This window comes from Triturus cristatus, chromosome 2_1 (genome assembly GCF_964204655.1).
Source record: "Triturus cristatus chromosome 2_1, aTriCri1.1, whole genome shotgun sequence".
Lineage (NCBI taxonomy): Eukaryota > Metazoa > Chordata > Amphibia > Caudata > Salamandridae > Triturus > Triturus cristatus.
Genome location: NC_140581.1, coordinates 13,722,717 through 13,748,325, shown reverse-complemented (window position 1 = coordinate 13,748,325; position 25,609 = coordinate 13,722,717). Strand labels below are relative to the sequence as shown.

At 43.7% G+C, this 25,609-nt stretch overlaps 1 protein-coding gene across 2 annotated transcripts in view; it reads right to left on the bottom strand.

Moving 5' to 3' along the window:
- LOC146863617 (carbonic anhydrase 9-like) overlaps positions 1-25,609 on the bottom strand; it is an 891,039-nt gene that overhangs the window by 598,487 nt on the left and 266,943 nt on the right. The window lies entirely within an intron of this gene.

Genomic DNA, 25,609 nt, shown 5'->3' with positions numbered 1-25,609 from the left:
CGAGAGAGTGCCGATTGGTCAGCTGAGAGAGCTGACATTCTTGTTACAGCTGAAGGTCGCCTTCTTTCTGTTCTATCACATAAGGCGAGAGGTGTAGGGCATTTAGTGGGCTCACTCATGTAATGTGACATGCTTCACCATTTGCCACCTCGTCCCACCCTGGTAAGATGATAGTGCCAGGACGGACTCGACCTCGGCCTGGGGCTTACCTGAAGGAGTGCTTAGCTATCTCTAGTCTGGATAGTACTGGGATCCAGTTGAATGGTTTCAAATATCTTACGATAAACCACAAAAGTGTCCTTTATTCTGGTGTATCCTATATATATTAAAGAGTTACTAAGGGCGTAACTACACGAGGCATATACAGGTTTAATGGCCAATATGTGTCTCTGTGTATAGGTAGACAGTGGCATAAAGCTGCGATTCTACGGTTCCCAACTAGAACTGCCACTCGGAACGTCGGGAGCCCACCAACACCGGAGGCGTGAAGATCACTCTTCTCCATCATTCATCCTCTGGCACGCCCAATCGAGGTCCAGTGGAGTCTGGCTCTTCCTGGACAGTCACAGTCTCTGCAGGCTTTCCTGCTTCCCTCTCTCTGCCGAAAACGTTGTCTTCTAGGCACCTTAAGTCAGGAGCATAGCTTTTTCGAGCAAGGACACACTTCAGCTGATGTCCCTTTGCCCCTGGGAAGCTGGCTGTCAGGTATACGCCAGCTCTGATCTCTGATTGGACAGCAGTCCTTTGAGTACTCAATGTAACACTCCCTTCCTTGGACATAAATAACTTTGAATTTGAACAACAAGTGGGTCAGTGGCTCCCACTTTTATACAGTTAAAAGGATGGAAGATGTGGAGCCACAGTCTACACTCAACACTGGTTTAGAGCCGGTCTCTTTCCAAGTGCCTTTCCAGGCTTCTACAGTCACAACCTTTGTGTAGCTTGAGGGTCATCACAGTATAATAGTCTCAAGCATGGAACACACAACAGTGGCACAAAGTGGTGTGAGCTTTCTGGAGCTGCTGCTATCAGCCACACTGAACAGTGACCAATGGAAAGACAAAAGGCGGGCCTCACTTAAGCAGTCCCACAATTCACCCTCACCATGGCAGGAGTATAAGAAGATTAATCAACAGTCTCTCTTGGAATATGGCCTGATCAAGTTTCCAAAGGAGCCTTGTCTCCTCTGTCCCTAGTTTACTGTCGAGGTCTCCTCTATCCAGTTTCAGGAATATCAACAAGACACTTCCACTGTGAGGGAGGCAGCCTTTCCTGCATCTTGTGCATACGGCCAGCATGGGGCCATCCAAAACTGCTCCCATAGGCCTCCATTACCCAGGATCACTCATACACAACATGCATGTACCACTCAGGCAACATACACTGACATTCACAACATACACATGCAAGGTTAACATTAGGATCTCCACAACTATACATGCGTCGGCAAGTAGGCCTTCACTGCTGTGACACAGATTAAAAGGTATTATCACAATTATGGATTCACAAAACACGGCACACTACCTCCTCCGAGCTACATATTAAGCCCATGACAGGGACGGCAGTCTATTGACAGCACGATAAGACGTGCTACATGCACCCCTCCAGGTGTAAATAACAGGTCCAGGACCTCACTCATGTCAAGGAACATGCCTAGGCCTCTACTCACACACTTGTTTGAGGTGAGGGCCAAAATTAAAAAACAGGGTTTCAGGTACTCGTAGTAGAACACTCATGGGCAAGTAAACATGACTGTTCTGCATGCTCATGTTGAGATCGATAAATATGATAGCAATGCTCACCCTGATGTATGCACACATAGCAGCAGTACCAATAAATGCAATATTGATGTACGCTGTAACCTATGCATGCACAGTGATGTCATTACCAGTTATGCATGCACAGTGATGTCATTACCAGTAATGCATGCACAGTGATGTCATTACCAGTAACTCCAATGTCGATGTACACCATAATTTATGCACGGATAATAATATCAATCTCAGTGAATGCAATGTTGATGTACAATGTAAGAACTGTACATATACAAATGAGAACTTAAGTAAATATGATATCAATGACTGCAATGTTACACATGCACACACTCACAAACTTATATCATTGCTGTCGGATTCATTCGAGATGACCTCCTACCAACTCCAAGTCAGAAATACGTGGTCAGAGAGGCCCTGCTACCCAAGCTCAAGCCTACCGATTGACAGGTGGGGTTAAACACCACAAACAGGACCGAGGAGACTGGTCCCAATAAAACACATTTGGCCCAAGGTGCACGTTCCCAAAATACCACAAAGTTAGATGCCACATTTGTTAGAAACACCCAGACAATCAGGACACAATATGTACACCGTATGGGGTGATCACGTGCTCACCACACTGGACATCCGGACAGTGGCCCACACAAGCTCTCCCTGAAGTCGAGAGCCATCTGTGTCCCCCTTATCAGATAGTTGTACTTGTTGTTTATGACTATGATGCTTTTCAAAGAATATCAAAGTGTTTTATTGTACCCAAAAAATAAAGATATGTGTGGGCAAAACGTCTGTACTCTGAGACTGTCTTCAGATGCGCCTTTTCCAATATTCTCCCGCCTCTGCTTTTAATTAAACCATCTTGTTCCTGTTTTGCCAAACGCCTCTTGTCTTTTCCTTTATATAAAGTAAATTCATATTCGAGCAATATTTGGCGCGCCAGCCAGGAGAGATTGATTTATCGAGCCCGACTGCTGTCGAAGAAAGAATTCACATCTGCGCAGCAAAATTGGTGAGCAGATGCCATAATTGATTAGACGTTCTGCAGAATCCACAGGGCGGAGGTCTGTCTGGAGACAGCCGTCACCAGTTAAGAGACTATGGGGGATATTTACAAAGAAGTGGTGGAGGGTGTAGTTAGCCTCCTTGGCTTAACAACACACTCTGCCACTTCTGAAATGCAGGGCTGCACCATATTTACAATACTATGGTGCAGCCCTGCATTTCCCCCTGTGCTGGAGCTAAGTGTAGCAGCCTAGCGCCAACGCAGGCACCCTTGAACCATAGTGCAAGAGTGTCTGTGTTCAGCGTAAGAATGTTTATGTGCAGGAAGGTGCCCCTTCCTGTACATAAACAATCTTTAAATGTCGCTTTGTAACTTCTATGTTTGCTGCTTAATGCAGCACACACAGAAGTTGCAAAAATGCATTTTGTAAAAATGATTGTTTATGTGCAGGAAGGGGGACCTTCCTGTACATAAACAATCATTGGCCTTTTGCAGTTTCCATTTGTGCTGCACAACGCAGCGCACATGAAAACAGCAAAAACAAGGAGAATTGGTCTTAATTCTGGCGCTGCCTCCTATTTACACCTCCCTTGTAAATAGGAGGTAGCGTCAGAATCAATGGGTGCTGCGGTGGAACACCCACAGTAACACCCATTGCCCTCCCCTTTCCCGCTAAGTATAGCATGAAAGGGGAGCTTTATTTACATGGCAGCTTTAAGCCACATTCAGTGGCTGAACACTGCCTTGAAAATAAGGCTAGGCCCCTATCGCCACCACAATGTCATTGAAAGTGACGCTGTGATGGTGATAGGGGCTTGTAAATATGCCCCTATGTCTGATTCTTTGTCCCAGTATGTGATGTGTGGCAAACTAAGACAAGTGCGGTGATTGCTTTCTTCCCCTAGTCAGCACTCTAGATAAGGCAAAGGTAGCTACAGTTTTGTTCGCTTCAACTGTTGAGCATGACACACGGCCCTTGGTGTGTTATATAGGGTAACCCACAAACTAGGAGGTAGAGAAACGGTCAACTAAATGTTTAGCATTTGCTTAGTTGATTGAGGGAAGCACACATGCTCTGTAAAAACTGCCCTCACCCACAACAAGTTGTGGCATGCTTCATCATCGGGCTCCTACTGACGCCTCTGCGCAGACCAATGCTAGAGGCGGAGCAATAGGGAGGGGTAAACAATACAACAATGATACGCATCACGTATCCAGATCAAAGGGACCGCTAACCTTCCTTATCCACCTTGGGTGTATATATGTCTCTTTATATATACCCTTTTAATCTGACTAGGGAGTCCAGGAATAAAAATGTTATAGTGATATCCCTGGTCAGTTTTAACATTTATTATTTCTGCACTTAAGGATCCTGCCTTTTTGTTTGTTTGTATCATTGTTGTATTGTTTACCCCTCCCTATTGCTCCGCCTCTGGTCACAGAGGTCCGATAGTCGTCAGCTGTCTCTTTTTTCTCCTCACAAATCATTGCAATTTTTGTCCGTGGTGCCAATATTGACAGACTTTTGAGCTCCTGTAGCCCCGTGTCTTACACGGAGTGTCCCGTTCGTAGGGCTGGAGGTACTGGGAGGGGACAAAGGTTTTTTTGCACAAAGTAACCATTTTTTATGTCAACTCTTTTCTAGTCTCTTTTAGATTTTTTCCATTTTACGCATTGTTGATGTTGTGGTGCTGTTGAAATTTTGCAAATTGTGTTTCATGTTAAATTTTGCGTCATGTTAGTAAGTTTATGCATTCTATGAAGGGATAACTATTTTCTCAATAATTTAGAATTCTATATTTCCTATTTCATTGCTAAAAGTCAAAACTCGAAATGTTCTGAACTAGCCATTACACTTTGTTGCACGTTGTTATTATTTCATTGCATTTGTCTTTGTCAAATTGTTAAAGGTCTTTTTTTTTAGTTTAAATCATTTTTATTAACCTTTTGTTTATGTTGAACGTTATCAAGAAAGCATACAGACAGAACAGCGCTCATGACATCAGTAGGAAAAAGAGAAAATTGATTGCCAGTGGCACGGTACACAATAACTATTAGCAACAGGAAAGCGGAGATACAGGGTATGGTGAATGTATCAAATCGTGCGGCAATATCTCAAAAAGAACAGAGCAATGCTGACACATCACGGTATTAGGTAGCATGTGAATAATGCAGATACAGTGCAGTTCAAACTCAACCGGGGACATAGGGCACAACCAAATGAGGACAACTAAAGTGAAGGAAGGTTAGGGGAGAGTCGCTCAAAACCTGCTGCCGCATCCAATGTAGCTGGATGGGTCAAAAACCGCCAAGACTTAGTGACAGCGGGGCTCTGAGACAGAGGAGTTGAAGCAGTGCGGGAATTGACGTTAGACCGCATTCACTCCATTGGGGAGATATATCCTGTGTGATAGCTCTTTGTGTTGTAGTCGGGGGAATTGTTAAAGGTCTTTTGATGCATCAGTTTTTTTGAAGCTTTTAACCAGTAGATTGTTTCTGGTTTAACTTGGTGTACACAGTTTCCCCACAATTTGGGTAGAAGTTGTTAAAATATCGAGACAATCAAAAGTTTGGAAATTCCTTAAAACGAGTTCTCTAATCCATCATGGAGACTCCACTAGCCCATATGCAAGCTAAGTTACTCACACAGGCTCAAAAATTAAGAAAACATTGCAGTGAGTGGCACACCCGTACCAAAGAATACACATTCCCCTGGCCTGAGGGGGAACCATTTGATAACAACATCATAGAGCACACAAAGACATACATACAGATCAGGTATACCAGTCAGACTAAGAAGCCCTACTTGATCTATGGGACAACGGCAGGATGATCCCAACTTGCAACCCACATGACCCCAGTGAGCTAGTGACTTCTGGGAAACAGGATCTACCTCCTCTGGGTCCAATATCGAGGGCAAAATTGCAAAGTTAGACTCGCCAACCTGGGGGGATGCAAGGGAGCACATGCCAGAGACCACCCAGGATCTCAAAACTACGCCCACCTCATTGTCAGACCGGGCTGCCCTAAGGAGGGCCCCATAGTCACGATATTAATAGGTGAAACACTGTACCACTTTCCAGTGAGTACAGGGGCGACAAGGTCATGCTTGTGGAAACAAGCAGGCCCCATGTCAAAAACTACTGTCAAAATATAGGGAGCCCAGAGGGATCCGACAGAGTGCCTGTACCAAAGGGCAACAAGACTGCTAATCCCCAGGTTCCAGAGAATGTCACTAGTGCTACCAGAAAAAAACACTGGACCGACTATTGTTGCCTAAAAGCATACAATGAACAAAAAGGCATAATACCAGGACAGCCCCACAAGGAAAATACCCATGCACAAAATCAAGCCCAGAGAAATGCCCTTGCATCCTCCAATCAGACCCAAGGAAATCAGGCAATTGGGGCCCTGCCACAGCAGGAACCGGATGGTTGGCCGAGCGCGTGGCAACAGTCACCGTAGGCAGGGAGCCCAGCCCAGCAAGTGCCAGGGCCACAGTCTCGACAGGGAGGGGTAACTGCTTGGGGAGGCAACGCCTTTACACAATCACAAAATACATACACGGAGTAGCATAAGATCACCCCCAACAGGATGAATCCCCCTCCCACCATCGTGCAGATACATTTCCTACCTACATCTGCAACAGGTGACTAGGCCACCAAATGCTAGGTCGATCGGTAGGCCACACCAGAATTCACTACCCAGGTGCCCATAGAGATCAAGGCCTTCCTTCGCTGTTGCTCCTCCAAGGTGGGGCTAGCTGGTCATGCCCTGGGGATCGGACAGTCTGAGGAGGGAGCAGGGTGGTGCCCTAGCTGATACCGAGGACTGCTCACCCAAGTGCAACTTTGGTCAGGCTACGTATGTCTCTCCAACTTCAGTGTTGACCACCAAATGGAGGCCCTCCTTTAGTTCCAAAGTGCGGCAAATGCTCCAGTGTGGGGAGCCATGTTCCTCACATGCATATGGCAAAGATGTCCTCAAATCTCCAAAGAAACCCAATCACATGACCCCAGTCTGTAGTAGCAAATCCATTTAGTCCATTAACACTACCCACATGGGCCGAGCACGGACGAGTCTCAGAGGCACACCCGACCCTTGTTGAAAAACCCAGCAAACAAACCCAATCCCAGCCAGTCACTTCCCTGCTTGACTCTATGGGGGTCCATAAAATACCCTCCTGCCACCTCTGGGTGCCTAGACGACAGACATTTCCCCCGAAGACCATCCTACAGCCTACAAATGTTTTATAAGTTATGTACCCCTGTATTTTTTAACACAGTCTGCTTAGTTGGGGTGCTTGCACGCCCCGTTAATCCCAGATATATGCCTATTCCCATTAAACCTGCTTTGATATTCTAGCAACAAATGCAGAGACCTCTCACACCTCACATACACATGCACTGAACATGTGGCATTGCTAGCATCCCACATAAACTATACAGCATGCTCCTACACAACACATGGTATCAACACATGACCACTATAGGCACTCAAACCACAAACAGGTCTTGTTATATATGCCCACTGATACCCCACACCATAGGTGTGGACAGACTTTACTTACCCCAAGAGAAAGCCCCTGTGAAAACCAAATGTCTCATCCACCTGTGTCTCTGCAGTATTAGGCCAATGATACAACTCAGTAGATTAGAACAACACAAAGCAGTAGTAAACATCTTCCAATACAAGGCCAATCCACAGCATTTTACCTTTTTACTGAACCTAGTGTCATTCAAACAGTGTTAGACAGGATGCGCAGATGGGGCATTGAAGGGCTGGATACTGTTTGGCCCTGAGACTTTGAAGAAATGAGTTTCTTAGCGGCAGCAAAACCACCACTCCAGGGTGCAAACAAGTCTGCCTGCCTCTGTCTATGATCCCAGATGGCCCTTAATGTATTTGAGGCCACTTTTTTTATGACAAATGAACCCCTTAGAGTGTTGTGTCTGTTGGTTGTTAGAAGCGCTAATGGCTCTAGGTTGTTTAGCATGGCTCTTTCTATTTTCAGCCACGCCCGTGTGTATTCCTGGTCTGGTAAAATCCAGTAGCTCCCTTGTTTTACTAGAAGGCTGTTTGAAAAGTCTTGAAGTCTGCCAAGTTTAACCCCCCTAGAGTTTTTGTCAATCTTAATTTTTTAAGGCTCATCCTTGGTTTTTGTCTCGCCAGATATAGTTATTTAGCATCTTGTCTATTTTGCGGTGGAAGTCGGCACTGAGGGTTAGAGGGAGCATGTTAGTAAGATAGTTGATCATAGGTGTGACCATCATTTTAATTGTTTCAATTCTCCCCCACCATGTGATGAATTTCGGTGACCACCGCTCAAGCAGCTTCTTAATCTTGATTAAAAGCATTTTCTCATTGTGTTCTATTGTGTTTTTAAGATCTTTGTCGAAGTAGACGCCAAGGTATTTGATGAACCCGGTTTGCCAAGTGAGGCCTGAGTCTCTGGCTCTCACACCCATCTAATAGAGAACACGGATATAGCCACGAGAACAAACTCACATCATTCCTGTATCAGCCTAATACTAAATGGCTGACATAATGAAGACCATCCGCGTAGATGGAGATTCAACAGCGATGTCTTAAAAGATCAAATTAATAGAACCAGAATAGAACAGGTCATAAATGAATACATCTACTGTAACGACACACCAGATTCGGACCCAAAATCGTTTGGGACGCCCTGAAAACCACAATTAGGGGAACGATCATGGACATCAAAGGCAAGATGAACAAGAATGCCAAGGCCAAATTAGACCAACTAGAGCTAGATATTCAAAAACTAGAATCATCGCACATCTCAGACATAAAGAACGTAGGGGCACTCACAGAACTCGCAAGGAAGAAATATGGATTCAACAGAATTCTAAGCGAGAGAGCAGGTCTGTGGGTAAACAAATACAAGGCAATTAACCTGTGCAAAGCCAACAAATCGGGGAAAATCCTGGCATCCTACCTAAAACACAAACAAAGACAACACACCATCTCCACGATCACAGATTCCCATAACATCACACACACAGAACATAAAGAAATCCTACGCACATTTAGTGGTTTTTACCAGGAGCTCTATAACAAGGACCAAACACTGGATGAAAATGGCAGCTTCGAAAACCTTAACAACCTGAACCTCCCAAAAATAACATCAGAAGATGCACTCAGCTTGGTGAAAGAGATTAGCACAGCGGAAATAGAAATGGCAGTTAAGTCTCTTAAAACTAATAAGGCTCCCGGACCAGATGGGTATACAGCCACCTTCTATAAAACATTTATCGGGCTACTACAGCCAAAGCTTTCAACCACTGCGAAGGGACAGAGATGGTCACGCAAACAATGACAGAAGCGAATATTATAGTCATACCCAAGGAGGCCAAAACACCCAACTCCCACAAAATGATAGGCCTATATCCCTGATTAACGTGGATTGCAAGATATATGCAAAAATTCTGGCAGTAAGGCTGAACGGGGTACTCCCAAAATTGATAGGGAACACACAAGTGGGTTTCCTCAAATCACGCATGTCACACGACAACACCAGACTCTTATGCCATATTATTGACAGGGCAGCCAGGCAAACAAATCCAGCAGTGGCGATCGCACTTGACGCAGAGAAGGCTTTCGACAGGGTCTCATGGCATTTTCTAGAACACTGCATGCGAAGTTTCAACCTAGGCAATGCTTTCATAAAGAAAGTTATGGCTCTATATGACAAACCTACGGCCCGCATAGTGATCAACGGGGCCATCTCCGAACCCTTTAGACTCAACAGAGGTACAAGACAAGGATGCCATTGTCCCCCTAGCTATGACAAATGAACCTCTAGTATGGAATTCCTGTGTAAGGCCTTCCACCTCGATAACACTAGGAAATACAAGTCATATGGGAGGGGTTTGAACTCCAGCACAGACACCTCATGTCAGGAAATCTGGTATACTGAGATAAATAGGTACATGTAGTTGGAAGGGAAGGGGCAATCCCTAATTGTACAAAAAAATACACTGTATTCTTTGCATTTTAGAGGCATTTCAGAGGCAAAGGGACAATAGCACTCAGTACCAATGTTAACTATGTGACTTCCTACAGGTGGGGGTTTCCTGCTGTGAGAATGCAGTGTTGAGATTGATAAATAAGATAGCAATGTACACCCTGATGTATGCACGCATAGCAGTGGCAGTACTAATAAATACAGGGGCTTATTTATGATCCCTTGCATCACATTTACGTCGCTGTTGCATCACTTTTTGTGAAACTGCGTTGGTGTAAATAATGCGCCACTTTGCTCTATATTTACAAAGTGACACATCTAGGCAGATGTGTCATGTTGTAAGCTGTCAGATATAATGTATGCAGGGTGGGCATTCCCCTGCATCAAAGCCTCATAGAAGTGGTGCATTGAAATCTATAAGATTACAGAGTGCCACTTCTAGGATGTCACTGCTCAAATCCTTACACCTGCCTCATAGCAGGCATAGAGGTGACACAGTGCTCATCATAATCATAGCCCTCCCGCTGCCTTGCTGGAGTTGCTTCACGCTTCTAACACAACTCCAGCAATCTGTCAGTTTTGTGCCAATAGATACATCAGTAATACTGACGTAGCTGTCATTCCTTGCTACATGATGCGTCATACAGTAAATATGACGCATCAATGGTGTCGCAAGGAGGGTGCACTGAGAAGTGTTGCATCACTGCTTTGTCGCAGAGATGCAACACTTCTCATAATTATGGCCCACAATATCGATGTACGCATTAACCTATGCATGCAGTGATGTCATTACCGGCAAATCCAATGTTGATGTACACCATAACTTATACATGCATAATGATGTCAATTGCAGTGAATGCAATGTTGATGTAGGATGTAAAAACGGGGAACAACCTTTACAACGCAACTTTTACAACGCACTACCATTACAACGCATTTTTTACAACGCATAATCCATTACAACGCATGATATTACAACGCATGACACTACAACGCATTTTTAAAAACTACCATTACAACGCATTCCATTACAACGCATACTACCATTACAACGCATACCATTACAACGCATAATATTACACTATACTATCCAACACTTACCCTACTGATGCACCCCCTGGAGTTAGAATAGTAATTTTTACCCCTATACTATCCAACACTTACCCTACTGATGCACCCCCTGGAGTTAGAATAGTAATTTTTACCCCTATACTATCCAACACTTTCCCTACTGTTGCACCCCCTGGAGTTAGAATAGTAATTTTTACCCCTACACTATCCAACACTTACCCTACTGTTGCACCCCCTGGAGTTAGAATAGTAATTTTTACCCCTACACTATCCAACACTTACCCTACTGTTGCACCCCCTGGAGTTAGAATAGTAATTTTTACCCCTACACTATCCAACACTTACCCTACTGTTGCACCCCCTGGAGTTAGAATAGTAATTTTTACCCCTATACTATCTAATACTTACCTTAAATGTAATTTAATATTATGCGTTGTAATGGTATGCGTTGTAAAGGTAGTATGCGTTGTAATGGTAGTGCGTTGTAAAGGTATTTTTTTAAAATGCGTTGTAGTGGCATGCGTTGTAATGTCATGCGTTGTAATGGATTATGCGTTGTAAAAAATGCGTTGTAAGTGCATGCGTTGTAATAGTGTGCGTTGTAACGTCATACATCCTGTAAAAACTGTACATATAATAATGAGAATATCGGTAAATATGATATCAATGACCGCCATGTTACACATGCTAGCCCTCACAAATTTGCATCATTGCTGTTGAATTAATCTGAGATGACCGCTCCATCAACCCCAAATCAGCATAAGTGGTGAAACAGGCCCTGTAACCCAAATACAAGCCTACCAATTGATAGGTCACAGGTGGGGTTACACTTACCCCAAAGATAAATGCACACCCAGGGAAAACCCTGATTGATCCCACAGATAGATAGTCACACCACAAACAGGACCGAGGAGATTGGCCCCAATAAAGCATGTTTTACCAAAGGTGCGTGTTCCTAAAATACCACAAAGTTAGATGTCACATGCAGTGAATAAATAAATAAATAAAGTTAGGAACACTCAGCCAATCAGGGAATGACATGTACACCGCACAAGGTGAACACGCACTATTTACACCGCACATCTGGCCTCACACACACTGGCCCACACTAGCTCTCCCCAAGGTTGAGAGCCATCTTTGTGCCCCTTATCAGATGCTTGTCCTTGTTGTTTATTATTATGATGGGTTTCAAAGAATGTCAAAGTGCTTTATTGTGCCCACAAAATGCAGGTATATGTGGCCAAAATGTCTATGATCTGAGATTGTCTTCACCTCTATCAATACTCTCGCAGCCGCTGCATTTAATTAATCCAACTTGTTCCTGTTTTGCCAAATGCCTCTTGTCTTTTCATTTATTTACGGTAAATTCATATTCGAGCAACACTCATAAAACAGTCTATTGTGACATACAACAAACCTCCAAGTCTATGAGACTCTCGTCTGAATTTGACATTTCACACAGAGCTCAGGTGACTAGATTCAAAAGTACACCACTCTCTGTAAAGCAGGTAGAGATGAACAGCAAGCTTACCAGCTCTGGATTTCTTTAAAAAATCATATTCCTGCACTCTTCGTCAGCTATGTCAGAAATACGCAACATTGGCAGGAGCTGACCAAGTGCAATCTTAGTGAATGCAAGGTGGCAACTGAAACAGGGTGACACAAAGAATTGACACTTAGGGATGCCACTCTGTTCAGTCAGGATTATAGGAGAAACAGAAAAGAGAGAAGGTTTGTCCTGCCCTATCCAAGGTATATTATTAGCGGAGAAACTTCCATTCAGAAGCTGTCTGACAAGAAAGAAGATTTTAAAAGAAATGCTAGGAAAGCACAGAAAGAAGCACAAGCCGCTGACAGCTACACTGTAGCTTGTCACCAGAGTAGACATGGAATGTAACTTGAAACCTGACTACCTGACAGTTTGTGTAAATTTGTATATCTTTGGGAAAGAACTGAAACTAACAATAGACCAATGATACGTGTCATAAGCAGAGTTATTGAAATTATGCAGCAAAAGAAGATGTGACCACGTAGCATGGTGGCCTAAACCATGTAGCAATGACTAAAAAAACAGGTGGAAAATGATTTAGCATATTATGTAACTGAAGGAATATTATGCTGTACTTTCTGTTGTACTATCTATTTTGTAAATTTAAAGCTAGTTATAAAAAAAACGTAGCTTTTTTCCAACTCCCAGAGTAAAACAGTTTGTGTAAAATAAAGATGATGTTGATTATATCAGAAAAATAAGTTCTCTTGTGAAGCTTTTTTAAATGAAATGTGATTTTTTTACCGTGTGTATGCAAACTTTTAAACCTGTTTCATGCCTAGGTGTAGACTGTGAGTTAGATTACGAGAGTGAAGGAGCGGTAATCCCATGGAGGACATCCACCAGCCTCATTCTGAGTTTACCATGTACAGACTCTAACCGGGGTCTCCTCCGCTGTTTCTGCAAACAACTTCTACCTACTGAAGCATGAGGATTTTCTGTGTGGAGAGACTGGCCTGAAACATTAAACCCCATGAAGAAAAGGGTCTGATATTTCTGGGCCCAACAAAATTTAATTGCCTGGCATAGGGGTGAATTCCGCCGCAGATTCCCATCAATGGCTGCTACAGAATGCAACATGTAATCAGGTTCTGGAAGTACTTGCTTTAAGAATCACCCCTGCAGACTACCATTCTGAATTTAATTAATGCGCCAAACTTCAACACATCAGATTTAAAAAGAGATGCTAAATATTTTGCATTTGTCTAACCTCTGAATGCTCTAGTAAAATATTTTCTTCTCTGAGAACAGTGCATACAATGGAAAACACTTGCTTTTATAGTAACATATGACAAAGAAGGACTTGTTCTTTCTACCCTGTGTAATTGATGCCAAAATAACATGTTTGTTTCCAACTGCAGGCAAAAGCTGGTCTCCCCTCAGTTTATCAATTGGGTGTATTAATGTAATCTAGGCAAAGTTCTCACCTACTTAATGCCCGTGTACAGCAAATCAGAAATTAAAGGTGACCAGTTATTTTTCGTTGAGCTATTCAAAATCTGCAGACGATGGTCGATTATGTGGCAAGCACAGCAGCCTCTGAAGTACATAACTCCAGTGTATCTGGTTAAATTAGTATAATTTGGCAATACAAGTATTACTTATCAGAAGCTTGAAATATATTTGAATTTCAAGACCGTTGGCATCAGTGCTTCCTCTGTGACCTACTGCTTTGAAAATTACTTTATTACAGGTACAGGAATATGGATGCATTATTTTATTTATCATCTCGTTTCAACTTCTCCTTACATTGTTCTCTTTGTTTTGTCAAGGGAGAGTCATAAACACAGTGATATGTACATATAAATTCTGTATCACGTAATTTCTGTTAGCAGCAGATAGAACTCAAGGATGAACAGCACTCACACTGTATCAGGGTTTCTGCAACACTACCGTCATCCTTACTGACTTCAAAAACGCTGAATTTGCACCAGAAACATCAATTGAAAGTAAACTTCACACAGCATATTTTGTTGCACTGTATTGTATTATGCTGTATTGTACTGTATTGCATTGTATTGTATTGTACTGTATTGTATTTTAGTGTACTGTATTGTATTGTATTGGTCAGTATTGTGTTGTATTGTATTGTAGTGTACTGTATTGTACTGTACTATATTGTATTGTACTGTATAGTATTGTATGTGAGTGTACTGTATTGTAATATATTATATTGTAGTCTACTGTATTGAACTGTATTGTATTTGTCTGTATTGTATTGTATTGTAGTGTGCTGCATTGTATTCATCTGTATTGTATTGTAGCGTATTGTATTGCAGTGTACTCTATTGTACTGTATTGTATTGTATTGTAGAGTACTGTATTGTACTGTACTGTATTGCACTGCTCTCTATTGTTTTGTACTGAATTGTATTGTATTGTATTATATTGCATTATATTGAATTGCCTTGGGCGGCATTGTATTGTGTTGTACTGTATTTTACTGTATTGTGCCATATTGCATTGCATTGTACTGTATTCTATTGCATTGTACTGTACTGTATTGTATTGTACTGAATTGTATTGTACTGCATTATATTATAATGAATTGTACTATATTGCATTATATTGCATTGTATTGTATTGTAATATATTTTAGTGTACTGTATTGTATTGTATTGGTCTGTATTGTATTGTATTTTATTGCAGTGTACTGTATTGTATTGTACTGTATTGTATTGGTCTGTATTGTATTGTATTGTATTATACTGTATTGTATTGTATTGTATTGTATTTTAGTGTATTGGACTGTATCGTATTGTATTATATTGTTTTGCAGTGTACTGTATTGTACTGTGCTGTATTGTATTGTATTATACTGTACTGTATTGTATTGCATTGTATTGTACTGTAGTGTATTGTATTGTACTGTATTGTATTTTAGTGTACTGTATTCTACTGTACTGTATTGTATTGTATTATAGTGTACTGTATTGTACTGTACTGTATTGTATTGGTCTATATTGTATTTTATTGTAGTGTACTGTATTATATTGGTCTATATTGTATGATATTGTAGTGTGGTGTATTGTACTGGATTGTATTGTATTGCAGTGTGCTATATTGTATTGTACTGTATTTTTTTGTATTATATTGTAGTGTACTGTATTGTACTGTACTGTATTTCATTGCTCTGTATTGTTTTATACTAAATTGTATTGCATTGTATTTTATTATATTATATTGTATTATATTGTGTTGCATTGGACTGCATTGTATTGTGTTGTACTGTATAGTATTTTAATGTACTTCATTGTATTGTATTGTACTGTATTGTATTGTATTGTGCTCTATTGTAGTGTATTGTGCCATATTGGATTGCATTTTACCATATTGTATTGTGTTGTACTAAATTGTATTTTAATGAATTGTACTGTATTGTATTGTACCGTATTATATTGTGCAGTATTGTATCATATTGTACCATATTGTATTATACTGTATTGTATTGCTCTGTGTTGTATTGTATTGTATTATAATTGCTTTTATATAATGCTTACTAGCCCTGGAGAGGCTTTAGAGCACTTTTTAGTGGGTAGAAAAACTTGTTGTTAGAGGAATACTATGATTATTATTATAATAATAATTATTATTATTATTATTGTTATTATTATTAATGTTGTTTTTATTCTTATTCTTAGTTATATTCTTATTGTTATTCTTATTGTTGTTATTCTTAATAGTAGTAGTAGTGGTGGTAGGAGTATTAGTAGTTTTAGAAGTGCTAGTAGTAGCATTGGTAGTAATAGTGGTAGTATTGTTAGTAGAAATACTATCAGTGCATGTAATGGTGGTACTAGTAGCATTAACATTAGTAATGGTAGTAGCAGAAGTAGTTGTAGCAGTGGTAGTTGTAGTACCATTACTAGTTGTAGCAGTACTAGTAGAAATAGTAGTAGCAGCAGTAGCAGTACTAGTAATAGTAGCAGCAGTAATAGATATAGTAGTAATACTAGTAATACTAGTATTACTAATTGTAGTAGTTGTATTACTAATACTACTATTTTGATTGATATTTCGTGCATGGTTAAAATTTACTAGCTTTTAGAATCCTGGAACCGCTTCACAAAAGTAATCTGAGACAAAATCCTAACTTTACAACTTTCGGTATTCACAAAAGGCATTTAGGAGTAGTAAAGTTAGGACTCCTAACTTTACTACTCCTTAGCTGAGACAAAATCCTAACTTTATGACTTTCTGTATTCACAAAAGGCATTTAGGAGTAGTAAAATTAGGATTCCTAACTTTACTACTCCTAAACTGAGACAAAATCCTAACTTTAAGACTTTCGGTATTCACAAAAGGCATTTAGGAGTTGTAAAGTTAGGAATACTAACTTTACTACTCTTAAATGCCTTTTAAGAATACCAAAAGCTGTAAATTTAGGATTTTGTCCCAGTTTAGGAGAAGTAAAGTTAGGAATCCTAACTTTACTACTCCTAAATGCCTTTTGTCAATACCGAAAGTCATAAAGTTAGGATTTTGTCTCAGATTACTCTTGTGAAACGGGCCCCTTGTTTTTTAAATGCATTTCAAACCTTGCATCCAGGTTCTTGTTGGGTGGTTTATTATAGATTGATTAGTTAGAGGAGTAAAAATGTAGCTGATTATTTAATTTAGACGAGTTTGCAAGTCAATGCAGCTCATAGTTTTGTTCTAACATATAAATGCTTAGTAAGGAGAGCAGGAAAATTATGTGGGAAAGAATTTTTATGGTCCGGCGACGGCGTACACATAGCTAGAAAAGGCAATGTCATTTAGGGCTGATGGTTAACAAGAGGTCGTGCATGTGGGACAAGTGGGAGCATCAAAGGGACAGCGGCAGGAGGAACATTAGCTAGGTGAGTATCAAAGGGGCAGCAGCAGCAGGAACATTAGCTAGGTGAGTATTAAAAAGACAGCGGCAGGAGGAACATTCAAATGGTGAGTATCAAAGTGCCAGCCGCAGGAGGAACATTAGCTAGGCAAGTATCAAAGGGGTAGAGGCAGGTGGAACATTAAATAGGTGAGTATCAAAGGGACAGCGGCAGGAGGAAAATTCAAAGGGTGAGTATCAAAGGGGCAGCGGCAGGAGGAACCTTAGCCAGGTGAGTATCAAAGGGACAGCAGCCGGAGGAGTTTTCGAAGGGTGAGTATCAAAGTAACAGCGGCAGTAGGAACATTAGGAAGGTGAGTATCAAAGGGACAGCGGCAGGAGGAACATTAGAAAGGTGAGTTTCAAAGCGACAGTGGCAGGAGGAACATTAGAAAGGTGAGTATCAAAGGGACAGCGGTAGGAGGAACATTCAAAATGTGAGTATCAAAGGTACAGTGGCAGGAGGGACATTCAATAGGTGAGTATCAAAGGGACCATGGCAGGTAGGAACATTCAATAGATGAGTATCAAAGGGACAGCAGCAGAAGGAACATTCGAAAGGTGAGTATCAAAGGGACAGTGGCAGAAGGAACATTCGAAGGGTGAGTATCTAAGGGACAGCGGCAGGAGGAACACTAGCTAGATGAGTATCAAAGGGACAGCAGCAGGAGGAACAGAATGTTGAGTATCGAATGAACAGCAGCAGGAGGAACATTAGAAAGGTGAGTACCAAAGAGACATCGGCAGGAGGAACATTAGAAAGGTGAGTATCAAAGGGACAGCGGCAGGAGGAACATTTGATAGGTGAGTGGCAAAGAGACAGTGACAGGAGGAACATTTAATAGGTGAGTATCAAAGGGGCAGCAGCAGGAGGAACATTCAAAAGGTGAGTATCAAAGGGACAGCAGCAAGAGGAACATTAGAAAGGTGAATATCAAAGGGACAGTGGCAGGAGGAACATTAGCTAGGTGAGTATCAACGGGACAGCAGCAGGAGGAACATTTGAAGGGTGAGTATCAAAGGGACAGCCGCAGGAGGAACCTTAGCCTGGTGAGTATCAATGGCACAGTTGCAGGAGGAACTTTCAAAGGGTGAGTATCAAAGCGACAGCGGCAGGAGGAACTTTTTAAGGGTGAGTATCAAAGGTACAGCGTGAGGAGGAACATTCGATAGCTGAGTATCAAAGGGACAGCGGCCGGAGGAACATTCGAAGGGTGAGTATCAAAGGGACAGTGGCAGGAGGAACTTTAGATAGGTGAGTATCAAAGGGACAGTGGCAGGAGGAACCTTCGAAGGGTGAGTACCAAAGGGACAGTAGCAGGAGGAACATTTGAAAGGTGAGTATCAAAGGGACAACAGTAGGAGGAACATTAGAAAGGTGAGTATCAAAGGTACAGTGGCAGGAGGAACATTCAATAGGTGAGTATCAAAGGGACCGTGGCAGGAAGTAACATTCAATAGGTGAGTATCAAAGGGACAGCAGCAGGAGGAATATTCGAAGGGTGAGTATCAAAGGGACAGTGGCAGGAGGAACTTTAGTAGGTGAGTATCAAAGGGACAGCAGCAAGTGGAACATTCGATGGGTGAGTATCAAAGGGACAGCAGCAGGGGGAACATTCGAAGGGTGAGTACCAAAGGGACAGCGGCAGGAGGAACATTATAATTATGTGTATCAAAGGGACAGCGGCAGAAGAAACATTCACAAGGTGACTATCAAAGGCACATAGGAAGGATTGATGGTTGCAAAGTGCTTGCTGGCGCTGTGCATTGCATCATCTTTTGTATTCTGTTTGGCTGTTGATGGTGTTGAACTTTGTTTTCTGATAGGTAAGATCAATATCAAAGAACAGTCCCATCCATCTTGACTTTGTACTTGTCTCTTTCTAATGTGAGATACATAGTTATGGGGTATGTCTGAATAACTGACGCCTTGGTTTGACATGTAAGATTTAGAGGAGTGGACCGGACCCTCTCTTTGATTTGTGTTGAGCATTCCCTGACATTCCTGTTTACAACAGAGGCTTGGGTGGCATGTTTGTACAGGGACTGGGTTGACCTGGGTCTCTCGTGATTTTAATAAGAGAATGTTTGAAAAGTCAATGGGGCGATAGTTCTCCCTTCATCTTAAAGGGTAGGACAGCAGCATCTGTCTGGAGCCAAAGAGGTCTGAATTTGTGGTAGCAATCGTCTCTGTACACAATATCTAATCGATTCTCTGATGAGTCGGATTGAGAATGACTATGTATTATGCATTCTTGTGAACTCCAAGTAAATTTAAATGCCTCTAAGCTTTGTAGGGAGGGAATTCCATCATTTGGCAGCTTAAATGGAGAAAGTAGTGACAGCACCGGTTCTCTTCTCCTAAACTAGAAATATTAGATGGGGAACAGCCTAGAAGGTAAGTTTCTCAGTTGGAAGCATCTGGTGATTTTTGATTTGAGGACTTTTCTTCCTTTGCCGTTGTTGACTGAGAGAGGCTCATTACAGCTTGAAAGAGGATCTGCTCGTCATTGGGAGCCAGTTGAGTGCCTCCAGGACAAGAGTGATGCAAGTGTGCATGTTTACATTTAGAAGAAGTCTTGCAGCTGCATTATGAGTTTTCTGCAGCCTTCTCGTGGATAAGACTGGGGTGCCATGATATTGACTGTTAATGTAATCCAGCTTAGAGTTGAGGAGTGATATTGCTGCTTGTACAATATGTTAGATGTCAAAAACATGTCAAAGTGTTTTTATTACACATAAAGTTGGTTGAGACAGCATATACTCTTGGCGTTCATGAAAAGGGCAGAGTTGAAAAGAATGCTGTACTTCTTGAGCTCTGTTTGTGGGAGGTCAGTTCATCTGGCCAGAAAGAGGAAGGATGATAGCTTTTCACTTCACCAAAGCTCAGTATTTTGAAACATTTAACTTGAGGTGATTCCACGTCATCCATTGATCTACAGTTATGAGGCAGCTGATGCTTTTTGCGTTACCTATGTCCTTATAGGTTTCTAATTTGTGAATTGTCTTTATGTCATTTGCTTAGTTGTAGCAGATACGTTCAAAAGTATTGATCCTTTCCGGTAGTAATATCATGTAGTTGTTGAAAAGTAGATGAGAGATGAGGCTCCGCCTCCTGTAGGTACCCCATCTCACATGGCTCTATCATCCCTCCTCCTTCAGATTCCCTGTCCCTCCCTCTCCCACACTCCTCTACCACCCCTCCTCCTGCCAGTGACTCGTCCCTCCCTCTCTCCCACACTCCTCTACCACCCCTCCTCCCGCCAGTGACTCGTCCCTCCCTCTCTCCCGCTCTCCTCTAACAAACCCCTCCTCCTGCAGGTGTACCATCCCCTCTCTGCCCCATAGTCATCTACCACCCCTCCTCCTGCTGGTGTACCACCCCCTCTCTATCCCACACTCATCTACCGCCCCTCCTCCTGCAGCTGCACTACCCCCTCTCTACCCCACACTCATCTGCTGCCCCTCCTCCTGCAGCTGCACCACCCTCTCTCTATCCCACACTCATCTACCACCCCTCCTCCCGCTGGTGTACCACCCCCTCTCTATCCCACACTCATCTACTGCCCTTCTGCCTGCAGTTGTACCACCCCCTCTCTATCCCACACTCATCTACAGCCCATCCTCCCGCAGGTGCACCACCCCCTCTCTACCCCACACTCATCTACCACCCATCCTCCTGCAGGTGTACTACCCCTTTTCTATCTCACAGTCATCTAGCTCCCCTCCTCCTGCGGCTGCACCATCCCCTCTCTACACCACACTCATCTACTATCTCTCTTGTTACAGGTTCACCAACTCCTCTCTAACCCACACTCATCTACCACCCCTCCTCCTGCAGCTGTACCACTGGGGAATGAAGAGTAGACCTGACAATAATGCTCAAACCAACCACGCTCCCTTTGTCTTCTCATAAAATCTCTCCCTTTCCATCTATGCATTCTTATTCTCTCTCCTCGCCTTTCTCTCTTCTCTCTGTCTGATCTCTTTCTTTCTACCTTCTTCTTCTCTCTTTCTCTCTCTCTCTCTCTCTCTCTCTCTCTCTCTCTCTCTCTCTCTCTCTCTCTCTTTTGAAGTGACAGAAGCACCAAGAGCTGCCCTGAAGTTTCAAAAACCAGCCCCTGATGTGCTCTGGCCCACCAAGGAAATGCCCAGTGGAATAAAAGGCCTGTTCCGCACTTCTTTTCTGTCCCTCCTCCTGCAGCTGCCCTGTCCCCTTGTCACACACTCGTCCACCACCCCTTTTCCTGCAGGTTCACACCCCCCTCTCAATCACAGACCTCCTCTACTGACCCTTCTCCTAACAGTGCCCCCATCTCTCTCAGCCTTTCACACCTCTATCGCTGCATCTCTTGCTGGGGCTGCACCCTCTCTCCCCCACTCTGCTGTAGGTGGCCCATGCCTCTCTCAATCACTCTTCTATCACCCCTCCTACCGAAGGTTCCCTGACCCTCTCTCTCCCATAGCTCCATACCAGCCATCACTTATCGGTGCCCCATCCCATCTCTCCCTCTCTCTCCCACACCTCTCTACTGTTCCAACTCCTGCGAATTCCATTTCATGTTCTCACACCCATCTATGCCTCACTTCCTGGATGGAAATTCTCTCTCTCCAGCCTCTGCCAAATCTCTACACCCCCACTTCCTGCTAGAAAAGCTCACCTTTCTGTCTCCCACACCTTTCAACTTCCCATTTTCTCCTGGTAAACCACACCTCTCTGTCTCATACACCTCGCCACCCTACCTCCTGCTTGTAAAGTGAACATTTCCGTCTCCCATGCAGGGCTGGGCTGGGAACCAAAGGTAGCCTGGCAAATTTTGTCAGCTCATCCCTCATACTGCACATAGTGATCGAGCCAAACTGACCACTGCAGGTGGGATTTGGGCAGTGGTGGCTCCTCTGCTAAGGCAGAGGAGCGTCGCCCCACTGCTTTTTTGCAGTGACACAAGGGGAAAATAAAATGATAGTAACTTGTGTTATTAGCATTTTATTTTCTCCTACTTCTGCCCATTTTGTGTTAGGGGCGGGGGCAGTGGGAGGAGTGGTAGCACCCTCTTAAAGTGCACAGTGGCTGCATTACAGCCTACAAGGAGAACATGACCTGGCCCCCAGTCAATGTCTGAGCGCCGAAACACAGCGCTCAGACCAATCACAATGCAGCTAAGGCAGCTTTGGGATTGGCTGACTGGTCGCTTGGATGTGCTTCCAGTAAGGCCGAGCGAGGGAGGACTACGTAGGCGAGGAAGGGGTGGGAAAGGAAGTTTTTATTTCACTTATTTTCTTCCTGATTCCCCCACGTTCTTCCCACACCTCCTGCCCCCGCCCCCCTACCTCTAATCGGTGCCGACCGCCATTGGGTTTGGGAGGGATTTACCCCGAGGAACTCTTAGAAAAATTGCAAATAAGGTGCACTCTGAAACACATTTTTCGTTATACAACTTTGCTGAATCATTGAATAGATGTATGGAGAGCGGAGACATGACTGCATGGCTCAGTGAATGAATGAATATTTGGATAGGGAAGAGTGGGTGGATGAATTAATTCAAGAATGGATAACAATAAAGGGGCCTCAAAGAAGTAAACCCAAAGCAATAAGCTTTGACGTAAAATTATAGAAAGAAAGAGATAACCATGTAGTGGCTAATTGTACAACGTGAAACGTGGAACTTTTGCACCAATCCTGGCTTCTACTTGACCACATTGTGTGATCATATGCAAGTGCCATTTTTAACACTGCCTCTTTTTCCTTTATTATCACATGAGAACACCTTTAAATACATCCATTCGAAGGGTGTGTTCCACAAAACAAAGGACTGTAACGTTACTCCATCTATAGAGACACCCTGGGGCAAAAGACAACTGACTTAACTCTTGGTTCACAAATTGCCTCGTCGTCAGGGCTGTGTCGGAGATGCATGAATGTTTTCAGTTCATGATGAGAAGCACTTCTCACGCTTGTCGCTCAATATCGTGACGTCGTTTAATATACTAAACTGACATGAGTTGCAATGGCTACTGTTATTGTGTGATTTCTTCTCTTCTTTCTTTGCACCAATACCCTCCCTTCTGTTCAGCCTGAATGACTGGGGAATGTAGGATGATGTCATGGAATGTTGGTGTCTTCGAGTGTCATTTGAAGATGAGAGGCTGAGCAGCAGGGAGGCTGCTCCTGGTGGGACTACTACTAATTACCATCTTACAACCATCTACCATATTTCCACTTACCTGGACTTGGATATAATAAACAACATCTTGGAACCTACCACCTTGTCTACATTTGGACTTCTTTACTTGGTACAGCCACGTCATAAGGAGCTGCAGCTTTAGAATTTTAAGTGCCTTAGGATCTGATTTAGGTCTCGGCGGATGGGTTACTCCATCACAACGGTGACGGATATCCCATCTGCTGAAATGTAAATTTCATAGGATATAATGGAATTTATATTTCCACGGACGGTTTATCCATCACTGCTGTGAGGGAGTAACCCGTCCGCAGAGATCTAACCAGGCCCTCAGTCAGGTATGAACTGCACTCAGCAAACCCTCAACTCCCTTCCCTGTGGACCCCTGAGTGACACGACTGTTCCTGCTGCTCCTGCAGAAGACAGAAACCAACTAAATATAAAAACAAATAATAATCCACATTTGTAAAGCGCAAACAATCACCCGTAAGGGTCTCTAGGCACTGGGGGCCATCGGGAAGATTAAGCAAGCTATTGCCCAGAGTCACATGGTGCTGGGCTAATCTGTCGCCGGCGTCGGGGATCGAACCGTGATCCCCAGATTCTGGAGTCAGTCGCCCTGGCCGCGGTGCCACACCTCTTCCTTCCCAAATGGCTTACATTGTTTTGTATTGTGTATTTTGTAAAGTGCTGAAGCGCTACAGGTTGGGAAAGTGGCATACTGGCCCCCAACAACACAACCCACCTCCACCGCCATTGAAATTTGTCCCCATCCTACCAGACAACTGGGAAGACACTTGGTGATGAGTATTGCCTCTCTGGGCCTGTGCCCACACTGCTCCACCACGTCCTTCCTCTGGTAAAGCCCACCTCCCTGTCTCACACACCTCTCTACTACCCACATCACCCTGGTAAAGCCCACCTCTCTGTCTTACAGACCTCTCACCCCATCCCCTCAGGAAGAAACCCACCTCTCTGTCACAGACCTCTCCGCCACCCACCTTCCTCTGGTATAGCCCACTTCCCTGTCTCCCAAATCTCTCCACCAACCACCTTCCCATTGTAAAGTCCACATCTCGGTCTCCCACAACTCTCCACCACCCAGGTTCCCCTGGTAAAGTACACTTCTCTGTCTCCCACATCTCTCCACCACCTAGGCTCCCCTAGTAAAGCTCACCTCTCTGTCTCCCATATCACTCCACCACCTACCTTACCCTTGTAAAGCCCACATCTCTGTCTCCCATACCTCTCCACCACCCACCTTGCCATAGTAAAGCGCACTTCTCTGTCTCACAGACCTCTCCACCAACCACCTTCCCATAGTAAAGCACACTTCTCTGTCTCCCACACCTCTCCATCACCCATCTTCCTCTGGTAAAGCCCTCCTCCCTGTCTCCCACACCGCTCCACCACCCACCTTCCCATAGTAAATCCCATATCTCTGTCTGCCACAACTCTCCACCACCGAGGTTCCCCTGGTAAAGCCCATATCTCTGTCTCCCACACCTCTCCACCACCCAGGTTCCCCTGGTAAAGCTCACCTCTCCACCATCCACCTTCACCTGGTAAAGCCCACATCTCTGTCTCCACAACTCTCCACCACCCAGGTTCCCCTGGTAAAGCACACCTCTGTGTCTCCCACATCTCTCCACCACCTGCCTTCTCCTGGTAGAGCCCATTTCTTTGTCTCCCACACCTCTCCAACAACCTTCCCATAGTAAAGCCCACATCTCTGTCTCCCACAACTCTGCACCACCCAGGTTCCCCTGGGAAAGCACATCTATCTGTCTCCACAACTCTCCACCACCTCCACCTGGCAAGGAATCTCTCTGTCTCACAAACCTCTCCACCCCCAGCTCCCCCTGGTAAAGTACACCTCTCTGACTCACAGACCTCTGTATGCCATCTAACCCTGGTACAGCACAGCTCTCTGTCTCAAAGACCTCTCCACCAACCACCTTTCCCTGGTACAGCACAGCTCCCTGTCTCACAGACCTCTGTACGCCATCTAACCCTGGTACAGCACAGCTCTCTGACTCACAGACCTCTGTACGCCATCTAACCCTGGTACAGCACAGCTCTCTGTCTAAGAGACCTCCCCACCAACCACCTTTCCCTGGTACAGCACAGCTCCCTGTCTCACAGACCTCTCCACCAACCACCTTTCCCTGGTACAGCACAGCTCA